This window comes from Jaculus jaculus, chromosome Y, assembly GCF_020740685.1.
Source record: "Jaculus jaculus isolate mJacJac1 chromosome Y, mJacJac1.mat.Y.cur, whole genome shotgun sequence".
Classification (NCBI taxonomy): Eukaryota; Metazoa; Chordata; class Mammalia; order Rodentia; family Dipodidae; genus Jaculus; species Jaculus jaculus.
In genome coordinates, this window is record NC_059126.1 from 1917430 (window position 1) to 1938218 (window position 20789).

General features: G+C 40.2%; 1 non-coding gene across 1 annotated transcript; it reads left to right on the plus strand.

Moving 5' to 3' along the window:
* The first annotated feature begins 9139 nt into the window (after positions 1-9139).
* On the plus strand, positions 9140-9329 carry LOC123457101. Its single transcript, XR_006634880.1, has one exon. It is a non-coding gene; the product is annotated as a U2 spliceosomal RNA (small nuclear RNA).
* The last annotated feature ends 11460 nt before the right edge of the window (positions 9330-20789 follow it).

Here is a 20789-nt window from a genome sequence, read left to right on the forward strand (position 1 = left end):
CCTCTTGTAGCCAGTGGGACTGGGTAACAGGTCCATTTGACAATGCTCAGCTGTTTGACATGGGAGCTACACAGATCATACAAACCCTGGCAGGCTTGGTCCCCATTTAGACTTCATGCTTGCACAAGAATAATATGTAACTGCTGAGCAATCTCTCACTAGCCCTGGAGCTGTAAATTTTCACCTGCTCATTTTACAGTATCAGATTTTTTTTTCCCCATAATCATCCTGGAGTTGATGAAAGCAGTTGCTAAGGATGCATGGACATTTTTGAAAGTGATAATTTGTTAGTAATAAGGAATGTAGAAGAGATTATGGAAGAATGAGTGAAGAAAAGATGAAGGGAGGGAATAGAAGGGAGATAAGGAAGAGGAACAAAGGGAGGTGTGCAAGGATTGGTCAAAATGCTATTCCCCTACAGGGGTTGTCTGTAGTTGTTACAATGAAAAATACTTTACATAAAACAGAGGTGCATTTAGCTCCTAGTTTTGGAGTGGGAAATTCCACGTAAAACAGCTGAGGCTCTGAATGGAGTCCTCTTTGACTGTGTCACCTGACGGCAGGTGAAAATGGTAAGATTATGTATGGAAGGAAGAAGTAGCATCACCAATCAGAAAGTCAGAGAGAACATGGAACACCCAATCCTGTCCAAGGGCTTTAGTTGTGGTACTTAACATGGAAAACAAACTCATTAGTACCTTTGAACCAAAAGTGATGGGATGAAGAAAGGAATCTTGTGACTTTCAAGTTGGACATTCAGGCATTCAGCATAGACTAAGAGATTATAGTGACTTGACTTATCCTAACTTCAGGTCTCAGTATGTAAAATGTAATAGTGAGATAGTCTGGAGGAGCATACTTACTGCAAGTGTTTCAGGAAGTGGACATTCAGGCTTTCAGTAGTAACTAAGAGATTATATTGAGGTAACTTTCCCTAACTTCAGTCTCAGTATGTAAATATGTAATGGTGAGATACTCTCTGGAGGCGCAGAGTTGTTAAATTTGTTTCCTGAACAGCAAGTTAGGATAGATACATAGGTGTGATGCCAACTAGCTCCATTTTCCTCAGCTGTGTTAGTCAGAAATGCTGTGACAAAATACCTGAGGAAATCAACTTATAAAAACAAAGATTAATTTTAGATTATACTTTCCAAGGTTATAGTCAAGCTGGAGAGATGACTCAGTGATTAAGGTGCTTGCCTGCAAAGCATAAAGACCTGAGTTCAATTCCCATGTACCCACATAAAGTCAGATACAAAAAGTGACATCTGGAGTTTGTTTACAGCAGCTGGAGGCCCTGGGGCACACATTTTCTGTCTCTCTTTTCTATCTTTCTCTGACTGCAAATAAATAAATAAAAATGTGCAAAGGTTGTCTTCCATACTTTCTTGGCTTTATAAATTTGAATGTGTGGCAAGATCATGGTGGAGACTGTGGTGAGCACATGTTCTCACCTCATGTTGAACAGAAAGCAAAGGGGGGGAGAGAAAGATGGTCCTCTTTAAGAGCATGTCCACAATGAGCTACTTCCTCTTACTTGCCTCCATATGTTTAAGGTTCTGTTTAAGGATGGCATCTTATACTGCCTTAGGCCTTTATCAGAGTCACAATTCCCTGCAAGATTTCCTCACATTATGGTGAATTAGTGGTACATTGAAAGCAAACAAATGCAGTGGAATTATTTCTTAGTTTGACATCTACTATGGCATAAACATTCTTTTCCCCACTTTTTTTCTGTATCTAAAACATATCTTATATTTGAGTCCTCCCATCTTCACATAGTTTTAAAAAGGTTTAAACCACTCCTGGTATAAATATATTGGTAGGGTCTAAGTGAGGACATAACTTCAATTTACAATTAAAATATTACAAATCGATTTCTCAGTAGATGGTAGGGATGAAATCTCCTTATAATTGAGGCTTTTTTTTTTTTCCATATTCTACCTCTTGCCATGACTGTCATGAATCCAGGAGGGGAAGGGAGAGCAACCTTCATTAATTTGGGTGAATGGCCATAAGGGTTTATTTGAGCTATTTTAGCTGTCTGTCTCCATGACAACCCTAAGAACAGCATCTAAGTAATGATTATAAAAATGGACTACCTTGCCCACATGGCACACTTCTCCCCCCGAAAAAGTAATGGGAGGTCCTTAAATGTGCTTGAACATGACAGAGGTCCCACTACCCATGCCTGTGGTTGTTGTGCCTAAGGTAAGCATACTCCCTTTGAGTTGTACTTGAGTCCAAATTATCAGATGCCAAGTGAAGGCATGTAGAACTCAATAAGCCAAATGCACACTAGGAAACCTTTGGTGAGAACCAGCTGGTCATTCATCACCTAGTTCATCTAGGTGCACACAAATCAGGCTGTGCATTAGTTTGCTAGAGCTCATGCATAAAACTACCACAGCTTGGATGGCTTACATAGCAGAAATTTACTTTCCTATAGCACTGGGTTCTGGGAGTCCCAAAGACTTCCTCTGAGGGCACTCTCCTTAGCTGGAGATGGTGCACCCATGTTTCAATGGTGTTCTCCTTCTGTACATATCTGCTCCCAAAGTTCCTGCTCTCCAAAAAATACCAGTAATGTTAGATTTCTTGCATACCCTAGTGACTGTATTTTTAACTCAGCTACCTTTTTATATATGGAGTCACCTCCATAACTAGTCACATCTTAAATATTAGGGATTAGGCTTTCAACATAATAATTTAACAGAAGACAAAATTTGGCTTGTAAGTGTGTGTGTGTATGTGTGTGTGTGTGTGCGCACGCGCGTGCATCTGTGTGTGTGTGTTCCAAAATATGATAAAGCCTAACATTCATTGGTATATACTACTTATTTCCCATTCAAAATAGTGAAATTCGTAACACACACTCCTTTATTTTAATCTGAGTGGAGGATATATTTTTGATGTTTTTGCACATGTTACACTAAATGCAACATTCAGCGATTTATTCTTATGCTTCAATTTAATGTACATTTGCACTGGGTTTTATGAAAATTAATTGAAGAGGGGGTGGAAAGAATGTCAGAGTCACATGTTGGGTCATGATTTGCAGAGACATTTATCATACCAATAACTGGGGGCTAACTCCACAATGCACAACCCATTTACATCAACAAGGAGGGTCCAATGGGAGGGGTAGATCACAGATGAGCCTAAACAATGGTACCAAACTGCCTGTATTTACTGAAAAGAAAACTAATAAATTATTTTTTTAAAAAAATTAAATAAACTTTCTGAAGAACCCATACTTCAGAAGCATGAAACTTTGTCTTAAGTATATTATTTTAAGCGCATAAAATTCAGGTGAACACTGTTGTTCATGGTGTACTTTATGTAAAATTTTCCATTAGCCTCTTACCACTAATGGTCACATATCAATTTACACTCTTATCTATGCTTTAACATCAGTTCACTTCTTTAAGTCATGGGATGGGATGAAGGATAAAAAAAAGAGATAGAGTATGTAATGGAACGCCACAATGGAGGAATAAAAGGAAGAGTGAGGAGGAATGAAGGCATGGAAGCAGAGTGAGGAGGCATGAAGAAGGTAAAGAATGAAGCAAGGAAGGAAAGAAGGAGTTTTTGCAGTTACTGTCCCTGCTGAGGCAAACATCTGACCAGAAGCAGCTTATGGAGAGAAGGGGTTTATTTAAGACTGACCGATTTTGGGGAACATTTCGTGGTGGAAGAAACTAGCTCACATTAGAATACATCCACAGCAGAGAGAAAAACCAACAACAGCAAGCACAATCAGTGACAGCCCAAATTGTCTCTCTATGTATCTAGTAGGGCTAAACAGTGATCAGCCCCAAGTGACATGCCTTCTCCAGCAGGGTTCTGCTTGCTAATGATCAAGTAAGAAGCTTAATCAAAACTACATGAGTCTAGGGGCTACAGAGATGAATCAGCATTTAAGCTGCTTGCCCGCAAAGCCTATTAACATGTGTTTAACTTTTCAGTATCTATGTAAAGTCAGATGAAAAAAGTGGCACATATATTTTGACATTGTTTGCAGTGGCTAGAGGTTCTAGCATCCCATTGTCTCTTTCTGTCTCTGTCACTCTCTCTCTCTCTCTTAGATTTATATCTTTAAGTGTTTAAGAAAGAAATTGCTTTCTATAGTTATGATTAATGCCATTGTTAGTTTTTTGTAGCTCCACCAATATCTCCCACCCTTAGCCTATCTCCCCTTCTCTTATTGCCAAATGAATGTTGAAAAAATACCTTAGTGTCTGGAGCATATACATTTACATTCAAACCATCACAGATTGAAGGGAGGAAGAAGCAAAGAAACAGAGGGAGGAAGGGAAGATGTATTGTGGACCCCTTCTATAAATGCAAAACGGGTATGTAAATCAACTGAACAAGAAGATACCCATCAGAAAATGCCATCTGTACTAGGGGTTTTAGACACAGTCTAGAGCTTGTCTAAAATGTCAGCAACCTTCACCCCCTGAGAATACATAGTGCTCTGAAAATGGCAGTTGTCCTCTTGGATATTGTCCACGTTAACCACTTGTCAGAATGTGCTGAAGTCCAGTGGTTTCCTTGGAAACTGAGCACTCTCTCACATTAAATGTGAACTCTCCTCAACTCTACAATAAACTGTCTTTTAAACTAAACAGTGTGTCTCCTCTGAATTCACTGATGGAAATGAGAAGGGCCAAGGAACCCAGGTTGGGTGCAGAGTGAGATCACAGTAACAGGCTCACTCACCCCTGTGTGAACCCTACTGCCTACCCTGTGTACAGATTCTCTGTAGCCTCATCTTGTGAGTGTGAAGAGCCCTGTGTCTGGTCAGGTCCACTTCATACCATGGAGAAGATCAGGCAGCCCCAGAGAGCAGAGCACCTTTGCACCAGTGATGTATGCATGTTGTTGATGCAGAAGACACAGCTCTCACTTCAAAGAGAAATAAAAGGTAGTTGTTGCTGAAGCCAATTACGAGTGACCATGGTCTGGAAACACAGATTTCAGTGACCTCAAACTATTCCATTTATCTTAATAGTTTCATGAAGTTTTTATACCAACAGCAAAATGACAGTCATAAACTAAAGCACTTTTGGGGGAGGGACTGAAGATTTGTCAAAAATTAGGCAAGGACCTGATGAATTATATCAAAATTTGTGGATAGATTATTATAAGCTGCTAACAGATTGGTTGCAGATTCTGAAGCAGGACTTGCACTTGTAAAATTATTAGCCTAAGAGAATGCTAACTCTGCTTGTCAAGTGGCCTAGAGGCCATTTAGGAGAAAGGGGAACATAACTGATTACATTAGGCTATGTTCTCATATAGGTCCATCCTGTACACAAGGGCTAGCTTTGGCTGCTGCCCTTCAAGGGAAGTCAGTAATGAAGGTTCTTTTTCAGCAACAAAAGGGTAATAAGAGAAAAGTTAATGCTCCCCCAGGGAGTTGTTTTGGATGTGGTAAAATGGGACATCAGGTGAGACAATGTCCTCAGAAACAAAAGAATGGTTTACCCAGAAAGGAACCAGAGTTGTGCCCAAAATGTAAAAGGGGCAATCAATGGGCCAATGAATGTAAATCTAAATATGATTATATGGGGAATCTTCTCCATCAGGGAATCGGGAGGAGGGGCCAGCTCCAGGCCCCGCAACAATGTTATGGAGCACTACAGAACTTTATCCCCCAGCAAAACAATCCATTCAGGACCTCTGCAGAGTAACCCCAGGCAGCACAGGACTGGACCTCAGTTCTGCCACCTATACAGTATTAGCACCAGAGATGGGAATGCAGGCCTTACCAACAGGTGTTTATGGGCCATTGCCTAAAGGATCTGTTGGACTACTGTTAGGGAGAAGTAGCTCTACAATGAAAGGAATTTTAGTAACACCTACAGCGATTGATTCTGATTATGAAGGGGAAATTAAGGTTATGACCCATTCCCCTAGAGGAATATCAGTAACTAATAAGGGACAATGATTAGCACAATTAATATTGCTCCCCCAATTGCAAACTAAGAATGCTAGTTAAAGGGACAAAAGAGGTGATGCAGGTTTTGGTTCTTCATATGCTTACTGGATCCAGACCATTGCATCACAGAGATCGGAATTAACTTTGTATATTAATGGTACAAATTTCCAGGGTTTATTAGATACAGGAGCTGATGTTTCAGTGCTTACAACTGATCAGTGGCCTCCTAGTTGGCCTAAACAATTCTCTGTGACTCAGTTGCAGAGAATAGGACAGACTCAAAGCCAAGAACAGAGCAGTGATTTGTTACAATGGAGGGATGAAGAAGGGTATAGAGGAAATTTTCAGCCATATATTGTTCCAGGTTTACCTGTAAACCTGTGGGGAAGGGATGTCATAAGTTGTATGGAAATTTATCTTTATAGTCCTAGTGATACACTTTCCAATCAAATGTTAAATCAAGGGCTCTTGTTGACTCAAGGTTTGGGCAAAAATGGAAAAGGGCAGCTAGAGCCTGTGTCACCAGTACCTAGGCCTCCAAAGGCAGGCTTGGGGTATTTTTAGAGGGGGTCATTGGACAACCTGTACCTCATGAAGATCCCATAACTTGGAAGAGTGGGGACCCTGTATGGGTGGATCAATGGCCTCTTACTGCTTAGAAAATTCAGGCTGCAGAGCAATTAGTACAGGAACATCTTGAAAGCAGTCATATTGCCCCTTCAAATTCACCTTGGAATTCTCCAAGTTTTATTATAAAAAAGATGTCTGGAAAATGGAGGTTATTACAGGATCTTAGAAAGGAAAGTGAAACAATGGAATTATGTTGGGAGCTATGAACCAAACCTCAGCCATGTTAACAGAGACTGCCATATAGCAAGTTAAGTTTCTACTTCCTCACCTAATATTCAACTACCAGAAACAATGGGATTGTACACCTGGCCAAACATTCCCCCATCCTGCCAGTAGCTGATGAAGAAACAAAGGCACTGCGGTTTAACCAGTAACTCTGTGATCTTTGCCCTAACTATATCCCCTTCCCCCTACAACTCCTTGCCCTGACCACCTCCCCTTCCCCCTACAACCCTATATAAACCTACATGTAAAAATAAACTCTTGAGGCCATGACAAACATCTAGCATGGTCTCCTTCTTGTGTCTGTTTGCCTTTCACCCAGATTAGCTTCTCTTTGAGTCCTTGTTCAACTCCCCACTGGCTGGGGAAAGTGGCACCCAAGAATGTGGGGCCCAAAGTATGAAGTGTGACCTGCGTGTGGCTCAAGGGGATGGCCATCCCAGCCATTAGACCGCCACCCCACTGGATGGATGAGTGAAGGTCTGCATAGAGGTCACTATAGGCAATATACCTCTAATACAGACATGCACTGTGATCAACACAGAAAAGCCCGCCTGCAAAACTGATCCATTTGAGGTAAGTTATGAATTTTAGGCAATTAATGTAAATACTATTTATTGAGTCATTTTTTTCAAGGCACAAGAACTGCGGGATTTCCTTTTTGCACTTCTTTTCCCCCTTTTACTTTCGGTTGGAGCCATCACATGGAATTGCAACATAGTGACAGGGCAACTGAAGCCTTTTGGCCAGGGCTACCCTCTGGCATTGGCTGAAGGCCCCTAGCCCCTTGTGTGAATCCCAACAGCCTGTTCAGGCATTAGCAAAGACCTCCTATCTAGCCTCTCTTCCTATCAACAAAACTGGGTACACAACAGCCAGTAAGTGCTCTTAGAGTGGCTGCCAGATCGTAGAATTGCAGTCAGGCCCATCGGGGAACCCCCTTTGCCAGTTCTCCAACCAGGAACATTGCGTTCTGGTCTTGCCATTTCTCCTCTTTCCTTTTCTACCATGGGACAGACCTGAGTAAGCATAAATTGTTGAAAAGGCCAGGCTGGAGAGATGGCTTAGCGGTTAGGCGCTTGCCTGTGAAGCCTAAGGACACCGGTTTGAGGCTCGATTCCCAAGGACCCACGATAGCCAAATGCACAAGGGGGCGCACGTGTCTGGAGTTCCTTTGCAGTAGCTGGAGGGCCTGGCACATCCATTCTCTCTCCCTCTCTCTCTCTCTCTCTCTCTCTCTCTCTATTTGCCTCTTTCTCTCTCCCTCTGTCACTCTCAAATAAATAAAAATGAAAAAAAATTGTTTTAAAAATTGTTGAAAGGCTTAAAACTTCTCTCAAGGCACAAGGAACATGGGCTAAAGAAAAAAAAAAAATTTAACAAAGAGTAGCCCATAGTAAAAGATGTTTTAAAATCACAAAAATTTGAGATTACTTCAAGTTATTTTTAATTTCATCAGGAGAGTTTGTTCTTTGTGTGTGTGTGTGTGTCTGTGTGTGTGTGTTCATGTGTGCTCATTGTGCTTGCTAGTTGTGTCATGTTTGTGACTGTTTGTAACTAAAGAGATGAGATGGACACAGGTGACATTCCTTTTTCTTCTAGAAAACCATTCAAGGAAATCAAAGACCTAAGCATAGAAATTAAAAAGGAAAAGTTAAATGTCTTTTACAGGAGTAAATTTGCAAGACATTTGTTCTAGAAAAAGTTCACCTTACATAGAGGATTATTAAAAACAACAAAACTTCCTCTAAAGAGGTAACTTATAATTTGCCAGATATTTTTAAAAAGATTGTAATGTCCTGTCACTTAAAAGGAGGAGGCAACTGACCTGACTTCTGAGCCAGCCTGCCTCAAGATAACAACACAATTTGCCTTAGCTACTCCTAATAAAATCATTTCCAAGTGTGTTATTGGTATTAATGATATAAAATTGTATTAAGACTGCTTTCTTTTAAGTAATAGGATTAATAAATTTGGTGTAAGATTTCTTTTTCTTTTTTCTTTTTTTTTGCTGGTTTTATTTATTTATTTTTTGGGGGGCTTTTCTCCCCCTAGGCTGCTTTGGCATGGTACCTACACTGCCATCTTAACAGGGAGTCATTTTTTTTTTTTAATTCCTTGACTAAAAGCAGGAAATGTCAGTAAGCTTGCAAAAACCTGGATGTAGCACCCCCCAAGGAATATTTCTACATTAAAACTGCATTCTTTCTAGAGAACAACTCTGATCCTTACTTAAGATTATTGGTATTTGTCCATAGTAAACTGTCAACCTGGTAGTCCTCTCCCCATAAAAAACCCAGATCTTGGTGTAAGATTTTTAATAGCCTTATAAGAAAGATAATCACTTCTTGACCTTTTGGCTAAGATCAAGTGTAGTATCTGTTCTTATCAGTTAATATCTGATACGTTCTCTATCTGAGGACAATATATTAAATGGATTTTTGGAGCTTGGAGTTGGAATAGGAGCTTGTTCCATCTACTCCATGCATTGACCTGGTATTGCAGTACTTCCAGAAATGGTGCACCCCCTCAGAGGAATTTTAAAAAAAAGAAGAACAGATAATAAATTATGGGGTGAGATGAATTAATTGAAGGAACTGGGAAAGGATATTTCAATGTTGGGACATAGAATGCTCATTAAAAATGCTTTTTGAGTGGTACTGAGAATGTTAAAGTATGTGGATAAAGATGTGTGTATGTAGGAAAGAATTTTCAGGCTAGACCTAAATGCCATGCCTAAAGTTAGAGATTCTTTAACTGTTTACAGACTCTTAAGGATACTCTAAAAGTTTTATATAGGGACATAATCTTAATCTAAATTCATCTTACATAAGACACAGGTGATGCCTATGTTAGGTGGGTCACAAAGTCATAAGTACAGATGTAATTGGAAGTTTAACCAGGTTAAACATAGACAAGAGTCTATCACCTTGTGTTTTGCAAATGGGTAAATTTGCTATGTAAAAACAAACAACTTCAAAATAGGAAAGAAATGTCAGGATGCTTATCTCTCTGCTCTGTAATTTCATTTTGTTCTTTCTTTCTAACATATGCTACTTAAATTCATGGAAAGCTGGACTCTGAAAAAAAAATATATGGAACCCCCTTTATCTCAAACCCCATGCAAGTTTAAGCCATGTGTACCCCATACTCTGACTAGAGACAAAAATGGCCAATTGTCTATGACAAGGAAAAAGAAATACAGCATATAACTGTGGTTCTCTTTAGTTCATCTCTTATGAACACCTAAAGTCACATGTGTTAGATAAAGTCACTCACTAGACAAAATGTTAAATAGATAAACTGAGTCTTATGATAAGGCCTCACTCATTAATAGGTCACTGATGCTAATTTGTTATGACTTAAGGTTTATAAAACTGGCTTTAATAATCTCAGTAAAGTAAATTTGGTTCCTCTTTTCATCAAGGTTTTAACTATTCTAAAGATAAAGGCTCACATAGAAATGTTTAATTTTCCAAAGGTAAAGTACTCATACCTAAAGACATTGTGACTTTACAGATAGCTTCTGTCTTATTTATGCCAATTTTACTGAATGGTCATAACTAGGTTTAATCACTTAGGTTTAAGTGATTTAATTTCAGTAATAATAACTTTCATCTTCCTGGGATTTGTTGAAATAGCTTACTTAAACTTTATCAAATTTAAGTCGTGGGTAAAACATAAAATTGTTTTATGTTAATAAAAATTTCTGTGGTACATAAAATCAATAGCTATTGAAAGGCCCAAGAATTCAGAAGCCCAGAAATACTATCATGCTCCAAAGGGAGCTTGAGCGGGCCCCTGCATACCTCAAACTCCAGGCTTTACTCTCTGTTGGAAGCAAGTAAAGAATCCCTCTTCTCATTATATCAGAGCCCGCTCCTAATATGAAACTAGGTAAAAGGGGCATGAGATAACCCTCAAGGATGGGAAATGAGTAATGAAGTGAACCACTTATTTGGTTTCCGTAAATAGCCTGCATCATAAACCCTAATAGCCTGCACCGTAAGCCTTAGTAGCCCGCACCATAAGCCATAGCAGCCTGCCTCAGACTACCAAGGTCATAGGAGACTGATACCACACTCTGCTACTCCCACCCAAGGACCTGCACAAATGCTGACCACCAAGGTCATAGGAGACTGATTGGTCCATGAGGGGCTTGAACAAATTAAACTAATTGGCTTAGAAACTATGGAGTGACACAAACTGACTGGCTTGCACCCCACGGGCTCCTGATGTTAAAAAGAATGATTGGTCTAATGCACAGGCTTTGTTAGAAACCCTATAAGAACTGCCCCATTCCTTCATTCGGGGCTCTGCAGTCCTCTACCCCTGTGCAGTGTACGACTGTGGGCCCCAGCGTGCTTGGAATAAAATCCTCTTGCAGTTTGCATCAAGACCACTTCTCGTGAGTGATTTGGGGTTTCGCCATATGCGGGCAGAACGTGGGGTCCCCATATTGGGTTTCCTTCACTATCAAGTTTAAGCCAAAATCATTGGTTGTCAAATAATGTTTTTTCTTTCAAAAATTTATCAAGGGCTGTTTTGGCTCAGAAAAGACCAAATTTTACTCTATTGTATGTAAAGTAACTATCTCAATTTTGGCACCATGGTAACATTTTGTTAGATTTTGTTAACTTACATTCAAAAATTCTAGCTATACAGAACAGTCATCTTGATTTTGATGCTACTAAGGCTGCTAATGATTTATTTACTACAATTAAGTCTGTGTTGCCTGGTTGTGACGCTCTAAGTTCCTGGATAGGCAGCTTTACAGCTGTGGAAGTTTGCCTTCTGCTTCTCTTATGTCTATTGCCTTTTTTATTCAAGGGTTTAATCAAGTATATTGTAAATGTTCACACAGAGGTCCAAGCTATACACTATAGGACATGTTCCTGGCTCTCTCATACTTTATCCTAGTTCTCCCTGAATTTTGTCCGCTGATGGCCAGAGAGAGATCAGAAAAAATAAGGAGAATCTAAAACAGAGAAGCCTGCTGGGTCAAAAAACACTGAGGATAAGGTAATCTCCATTGTGATGGGCTAAGCAAACAATGGTACTTTAAAATTTTTTAAATGATAGGTTTATCTAAAAAGGTGGTCAGAGGCCAGAGGCCCCCACAGTGGAGTGCTTCTGAATTACCCTTAAAATGGAGATTGCTCCAGGACCTTAGAAAAATTAATAAGGTCATGGTACCTATGGGAGCCCTACAACAAGGCCTCCCCACTCCAGTAAAAATTCCTGCAGGATATTGTAAAATCATTATTGACCTAAAAGATTACTTTTTACTAATACCCTGAGAATTGTCAGCATTTTACATTTAGTTTACCTGTGGTAAATTTTAAAGGCCCTAAAGATAGTGGAGGCTACAATTCTGAGCCAAAGGGTCACTTTTATGTCTTATCAAAAGCCTCTTCTCCTGGTCATTTGTGCCACTGACTTTACACCCACTGGGGTGTTCTGGCAGGAGTGGCCCATTTTCTGGGTCCATTTACCCTCCCAAAGTTAAAAACGTGGGATTTCTATACCATAAAAGGTTCTCCAAGAAATATTCTTCAACATACACTGTTTTCCTAAACTTTTTAACCCTTGATACTCATGGACATTCAGCATCTGATCACCTTTGGCACACAAAAATACAAAAAATACCTTTGCTAAAGTCATGTGGAAAGATCCTTTAACTTTCAGATGGAATGGCCCAGACCCAGTACTCATTTGGGGCCAAGGATCCATATGCTTGTTTGACACCAAAGAAAATGCTATGAGATGGTTGCCAGAGAGACTTGTAAAACAAGCTGATGATCCTCCAGTGACATCTCACATATCCAGGGAAGAAACACTTCCCTGAGAGAATCTTCCGTTTTTCCTAACAGGGAAAACCTGGAAGGACCTCAAGACGACCCTTCCCCGGAGGACACAGCTGGCCTGCTGGAGGGGCCGACTCCCATTTGCACTGTGTTTGGCATCACTGAACCGTCCCTGGAGGATACTGGCTCACCTGGCCATCAAGGACACACAGCTCTCTATTGGGCCCTCTGTGTCTGTGTTGTGCTTGTGTGTCTATGAGTTGCTTTTGCTTTAACTCTGCAAAGGCCTTTATCTTACATCCTGTACTTATTTACTATACTGCTTTCCTCTACACCTCTGCTATCACTGCAGTCTACCTTTCTTGGCCAATTAGCTACCCCTCCTTTAGGAGCTGCATAAGATTCAGACTTAATCATATCAGCTCACAATAAAGTGAGTATGATATGGGCACCAATGTGTGTGTGAGGTTAAGCACTGCAAGGGAAGGTCTCTGTCTGACCACTTATGAATTCCCTGAGAGGTATACCTGGCTTGCATGGAGGTTGGTACCATAACTGTTATCACTAAGGCCATGCCTCACTCTCTGGCCACATAGGTCCTATCTCCCATCCCCAAAAGGTACCAAGAGCCAAAGATTATGGGAAAAAGACATCCCACAGGAGGAGTTGGATCCCTACTCCCCCAGTTGGTTAATGCCCACCGCTGCAAAGCAGGCCTTCCCTCTTTTTCTGTAGAAAAGAAGGGAGCATATGTTGGGAGCTGTGAACCAAACCTCAGCCATGTTAACAGAGACTGCAATATAGCAAGTTAAGTTTTTACTTCCTCACTTAATATTCAACTACCAGAAACAATGGGATTATACACCTGGCCAAATATTCCCCCATCCTGCTGGTAGCTGATGAAGAAACAAAGGCATTGTGGTTTAACCAGTAACTCTGTGATCTATGTCCCCTTCCCCCTACAATCCTTGCTCTGATCGTGTCCCTTTCTCCCTACAACCCTATATAAACCTACATGTAAGAATAAACTCTTGAGGCCATGACAAACATCTAGCATGGTCTCCTTGTGTCTGTTTGCCTTTCACCCAGGTTAGCTTCTCCTTGAGTCCTTGTTCAACTCCCTGCTGGCCGAGGCAAAATTGATGGGAACTTTGCAACCGGGATTGCCTATGCCTTCTGCTATTCCTAAAGATACTTATAAAATTATATTGGAATTAAAAGATTGTTTTTATAATATTCCTCTTGCTCCTCAAGATTGTAAAAGATTTGCCTTTAGTGTGCCATCGACCAATTTTAAGGAGCCTATGAAAAGATATCATTGGAAAGTGTTGCTCCAGGGTACAGCTAACAGCCCCACCTTATTTCAAAGGTTTGTGGCTCAAGCTGTAACAAAAACTAGACAGGCCTATCCTCAGGTATATATTATTCATTATATGGATGATATTCTCCTGGCATTCAAACAAGAGGGATTATTATTAACAGCTTTCTCGCATTTACAGGGAGCCTGAAAAGAGCAAGGATTAATTATAGCCCCAAATAAGATTCCAACTCAGCCAACATATTCATATACAGGACACAGATTATATCCAAAAACTATATTCCCACAAAAAGTTCCACTCAGGAAAGATGGGTTACAAACCTTAAATGATTTCAAAAACTTTTGGGAGATATTAATTGGTTTAGACCTCATTTTAGAATTAGTACTGGAAAATTAAAGCCTCTCTTTGACATTTTTAAAGGAGATCCAAATCCAAAGTCTGTACGTCAGTTAACAGATGAGGGACGTAAGGCATTAGCCTTAGTAGAACAAGCTATTGAAAAACAACAAATTCAATATGTAGATTATTCTTGGGGATGGGCTGCATATGTTCTGGCCACTGAACGTACTCCAACTGCAGTTTTATTGCAAGAAGGATCTCTATTGTGGCTAAATTTACCTGTTTCTCCTGCTACTGTGTTGACTCCTTATTATGAAGCAGTAGCTTCTTTAATTCAAATGGTTCCAGTAAACTCTAGAAAATATTTTGGTAAGGAACCAGCTATTATAGGGGTTCCTTTTACAAAGCAACAAGTAGATTGGCTATTTCAAAATGTGGACTCTTGGGCTATTGCTTTTGCACATTATCCTGGTATTATAATCATTTCCCTAATGAACAAGCTGTTGCAATTTTCAAATTCTCATTCCTTTATCTTACCCCATACAGTCAGGGGAGAGCCCATTGAAGATGCTTTAGTTGTGTCTCATTCCTTTATCTTCCCCCATACAGTCAGGGGAGAGCCCATTGAAGATGCTTTAGTTGTGTTTACAGATAGATCCTCCAATAGCAAAGCAGCATATGTTATTCAAGAACAGTCTTTTTCATTTTTACTCCCCCAGTGTCAGCTCAAATAGTGGAACTTAGAGCTGTAGCTACAGTATTTAATGTTTTAGCTGAAACTCCATTTAATTTGTATACTGATAGTCAATATATTGCTAGAGCTTTACAGGTACTTGAAACTGTGTCTTGTATTGAAACTGATAATACTCAAGTGCAAGATTTGTTTAGTCAAATACAGAGATGCATACATGCTTGCTCTCATCCTTGTTTTGTGGGTCACATATGAGCTCATTCAGGCTTTCCAGGTCCTTTAGCATTGGGAAATGATATGGCAGATAAAGCCACATAGATCATAGGTATATCTCAATTGGAATTAGCTCAAAGACCTCATAATTTACATCATCAAAATCGTCAAAGTTTAAGAAAAAGTTTTCAAATTACTAGAGAAGCTGCTAGGCAAATTGTGCGACAATGTATTACCTCTCCTGAATATCACTAAATTCCTCAGTATGGAATAAACCCTAGAGGATTAAAACCAAATCATATGTGGCAGATGGATGTAACTCATATTCCTGAATTTGGAAAATTAAAATATGTTCATGTATCCATTGATACTTACTCAGGATTTCTGATGGCTACAGCACAGACTGGGGAAGCTACTAAATATGTCATAGCACACTGCATCAAATGTTTTGCTGTAGCAGGTATGCCATTAATTATAAAGACAGATAATAGTACAGGTTACACTAGTCAATCTTTTCAGTGCTTTTGTGCTCAATTATTAATTGTTCATAAAACAGGCATGCGTTATAACCCTCAGGGACAAGGAATTATTGAACATGCTCATGAGCTTTAAAAAATCAATTACAAAAAAATAAAAAAAGGGGGAATTCTATCCTTGGTCACCACAGAATACTTAAAATCATGTACTCTTTATTTTAAATATTTTAAATGTGGATGCATCTGGTCATTCTGCTGCAGACAGATTATGGAATCCTAGAACACTGGACACTTATGTTCAGGTTAGATGGAAGGACCCCATTGACAGACAATGGCATGGCACCAACCCAGTATTAATATGGGGACAAGGGCATGTTTGTGTTTTCCCACAGGACACTGACAATGCCAGGTGGCTGCCAGAGAGGTCCAGTTCACAGGGACTGAACATCAGAAGAATGATGCCTCTCTCCTGATGATGTGGATTCAAGTCCCCATGATCAACAGTGAGCTGTATTGGGCTTATGTTCCTGACCCACCCATCTTACATCCAGCAACTTGGGAAGATAGAGAAATTATGGTCTTGGTAAACAGTACTTGTTTACTAGGCACACCATCCAGTAGGAATATGCAGGTTCATCAGAAATTTGGAATCAATTATACTGGTCATGGCACTTGTATTCCTATATGCCTAACTGAAACAGAAGTAAGTAGATGTTTAAATATTCAACCAAGCAATGAGATTGTAAAGCATTCAGCAGATAAAGGGGAAAAGGCAAGTCAAGGGTCTATTTCACTAGTCTCTATTTGGCTCCCCTCAGGTAATCAAGTCAGAGGAGCCAAGTCACCAGATGCTTTTGCCCCCTATGATGGACAATCACCTTGATATAATAGATCTTTGCATTGGCAAAGGGATGTTGGGACTGCTTACATTATGTGTAACATCTCTGGAACTAAAAGGCATATTAAGAACTGGTCAGGAAATCCTGGAGCAGAAGGGAGTGGTAAATGGACCAATGACTGGACTGGTGGACTCTCTGCTGGATTTTGGTGGTCTGATGAGGGCTTCTGACAGACTTACTTATGGAAAGTTGCTGAAGCCATGGGAGGAGTGAACATCACCTCCCCCAGGATTGACAGTTCTTCCCTCCCAAAGAGCAGGGTCATGGCTTGTGTTACTCCACCCTATGCTATGTTAATGGGAGACATAAATATTACATGGGCTGAGGAAATGTTCAATGTTACATGTAACAATTGTACTTTGTCTAATTGTGTTTCAGAATTGTCCTCTGATACAGCTATGATATTTAAGCAACCAGCATTTGTTATGATTCCTCTTAATGTAATGAGGACTTGGTATTCTGACAAGGGATTATAGGTGTTACAGGAAGTAAAGAATAATTTAAGTAGACCAAAAAGAGTGCTAGGACTAGTAATTGCAGGCATCCTAGCTTTTATTACATTGTTAGCTACTGCTACTACTGCAGCTGTTTCTTTGTCACAAGAAGTTCAAACTGCACATTTTGTAAATGATTTATCCAAAAATGTTTCTATTTCTCTCGGAAATCAAATAGATATAGATACAGTTGTTTGTCTTTTACTCATTCTGTGTCTGCTGCCCATACTCATTAAATGCCTCTTGAGATCCATTATGGATATCCATGCAGAAATACATAGGATACAGCTACAGATCCAACCTCAGTTTCCTAAGACATTATCTTAAGGCTGATAGTCAAAGACAGGTAAGATTCTCTCAAGTTAGGTCAACCTAAGACAGGGCATGAATGATGGAATTCATGTACCAATGATGGGTAAGGCCTAAATATTATAGAGAACAACCTAAGACAGACATAGTCTTTCTATACAGAGGCCTGGTTGGACCCGGTTCATAAAAGTAATAAATAAAAAAAGGGGGATTTGTTGGAAGCCATTTCAGCTAAACTTGTATTCATAGTTCTGGGCTTCTGGCAGCAAGAAATTAGCAAAACTATAGCAGCCTACATGTAAGCAAGATTATGTAAATTCAGTGTCAGGAAGCCTTTTGGCAGCAAGACCTTAGCACCTACTTGTAAGCAAGATTATGTATATTCAGCCATTTGGCTGGTCTTTTGTACTAAGTGATTGAAGTACAAAAACTCTGTAACAGGAAGGGTTTTTTGATAGAAACTTGTGAAGCTTATAAAGTCTTTGTCCATAGAAAATCTGTTTGTAAAAAGATATAAAAAGGAATGCTGTGAAATAAACCGCTTCTTCAGTCCTGGCTTGAGGCCTTGCTTCAGCTCTGGACTGGAGTCCTAGCTTTCAGTCTTTCTTCTCCTACCTTTCCTTAATACTCACTCCCCATCAGACTGAAGCCCATTCCGCAGGCAGGCTCTGGCAGGCATCAGATGCTATCTGATGACATTCTTTGTCCTTAGATTAGTGGAAGCTCAGGAGTCTGTTCTTATGTTCCAAAAAGGATGACACCTAATCCATTGATAAGCCTGTTAACTCAGACACTGAGGTAAGCAATAAGTGGCTATTGAGAGGCTAAAGGAAGTCCAAGGTAATCTGGCTGTGATCCTGCAACATTCCATTTCTACAGGAGATCTATCAATCCATTCAGACATCTGTGAGGCAGATGAATAACTTTCTGGGAAATTCAGTTTGCAGTGTCTGCTCACAAAATGACACCCTTGTGTTCTATGTTAAGCACAAGGGCAGTCGTTAAACAGCTTTCTCACCATGTCAAGCTGGATGAGAGTAATTCCCCCTTCTTTTAGCATTCCTGACTGACAGTCTCAGTGCTAATGGGCCATGTCACTGGATGCTTCTCTTGCTTCATGTACCTGATTTAACTACTTAAATTCTAGGGGAGAGAGTAGAACTTGGCATGCCCGGTCAAATTCCATGCAGAAAACCCTACCCTGTCCCCTTTCTTTCCTCTCCCTCTTTTTCCTTTTTCCTCACTCTTCCCCTCCTCTTCCTTTCTATTATTCCTTTTCTTCCCCCCCTTTCCTTTCTCCTCCTCCTCTTATTTTCTCTTCCTGCTCTTCCTTTCTACTCTTCCTTCTCTTCTTTCTCCTCCTCCTTTTCATTTATTCTCCTTCTCTTCTTTTTCTTCCTCTTCTTCCTTTCTCCTCTTCATCATCATCATCCTTTCTTCTCCTTCTCTTCCTCCTCCTCTTTGTGATTTCTCCTTTTTCTTCTCCTCTTCTTCCTTTCTTTTCCTTCCTTTCTCCTCCTCACAAAACGACTCTCTCCCTTCCCCTCCTGCTTTGCCTCCCCTCCTTTGTCTGTTTTCTCATCCTCCTCTTGTTTCTCTTTCTTTCTTCCCCTTTCCCTCTTGTGCAAAGTATCCTAAGAACCATGGCCCCTCTTCCTCTCCTTCCCCTCTCCTTTCTCTCCTCTTACTCCTCATTCTTCCTTTTCCTCTAAGCCAAAAGTGTGAAAACCCTAAGAACCCTATGTACCCTAAGAACAAAGACCACTTTCCTTTTTACAAATGGTCCAAAGGCTAACAATTACTTTACCTTATATAATGGTGAGAAAACAATCTGTAGCTGTCAGTCTCAGGTTGCTGGGATAAACTTCCAAACCACACACATTAATGAGAGAAAGGAAATTGATATGATTCTTACAGATCCAGGGGAAGTTCTATAATTATCCTCATTAAACAGGACCAAGCAGAGAGAGAAAGAAAAGCCAAAAGCCACCACCACACCATAAGCAAGCACAATTCAGGAACACAGGCAAAAATCAGGCACTCTGCATATTTGAGTTTGTAACTGGACCCTAACATTTTCCCACAGTGACACTTTTTCCAGCCAGGAGGCTTAAGATCTAAATTACAGTCTTCAATAAAGTCCTGAATATATTAGAGGACACCCATTCAAACTACCACACAAGGAAAATTTGATTTATTTTTCTAATTATTTGTAGATATGTATGAGGTGTGGGAGGGCACAGTGCACATGTGGAGGTCTGTGGACAATCTTGGGGTCTTTGTCCTTTCCCTCCTCCCTGCTTGAGACAAGATCTCCCTGTTGTTTTGTTTTTGGTAATTCTTTAGTTGAAACCTAGGTGACCCTGAGCTTGTGGATTATCCTGCCTCCAACTCTTGTTGCCATAGGTTTGTTGGGATCACACATGTAGGTACCACTTTGTGTCTTTATATGGGTTTTGGGGAATCAAACATGGCCCAACAGGGAAAATGTAAATGAATACGATATTGTGTTCTACATAAGGAGACAAATATTTTGTGGGAGGAAAGGGTTTATTTTGTTTTAAATGCTCAAGGGGAAACTCCATGATGGATGTGAAAACATGGCATGAGCAGGGGCTGGACTTCACCTCCTGGCCAACATTAAGTGTATAGTAGAAGTGGGAGAGTGTGCTTTAACACCCATGTACCCACCCCCAGCAAAACACATCCAACAAGGTTCCAATTCCTAAATATCTATCAACTTGGAATCAAGCATTCAGAACACATAAAATGATGGGAGACACCTGCATCATATCGCCAGAGTTTTCAAACAGGACGTGACAGAAATTTCACTCATTTGTGCTAATGAATATACATACATACATACAAACATACATACACACATGAATAGACTTGTACTTATACATTTGGATAAATGGTATAAAGCAACAATTTTAGGATTCTAGAAATATCTGGCAACAGGCATATTTGAGGAGAAGGCCAGAATTTTTTATTTGTATATTTATTTGAGAGCGACAGACAGAGAAAGAGGGAGAGAGAGAGAGAATTGGTGAGAGGGAGAATGGGCACATCCCAGCCAATGGAAACAATCTCCAGATGCATGCACCACGTTGTGCATCCGACCTCGAACCAGGATCCTAAGGCTTCACAGGCAAGTACTTAACTACTGAGCCAACTCTATACCCCCTTTTGAGGTAGGGTCTTGCTCTAGCCAGCGGTGCTCTGAAATTCAGTATGTAGTCTGTGGATGGCCTTGAACTCACTGCAATCCTACTATCTCTCCTTCCTGAATTCTGGAATTAAAGGCGTGTGTCACTATGCCCAGTCAGGATATTTATCAGCCTAAATAGTTTCCCTTTCTTTTTGTCTACCACTCCCAGAAGTGGCCATTGTAGGGCAGTCATGAGTACTCAAGGAATGAAATTTTGGATTAATTACTCAAG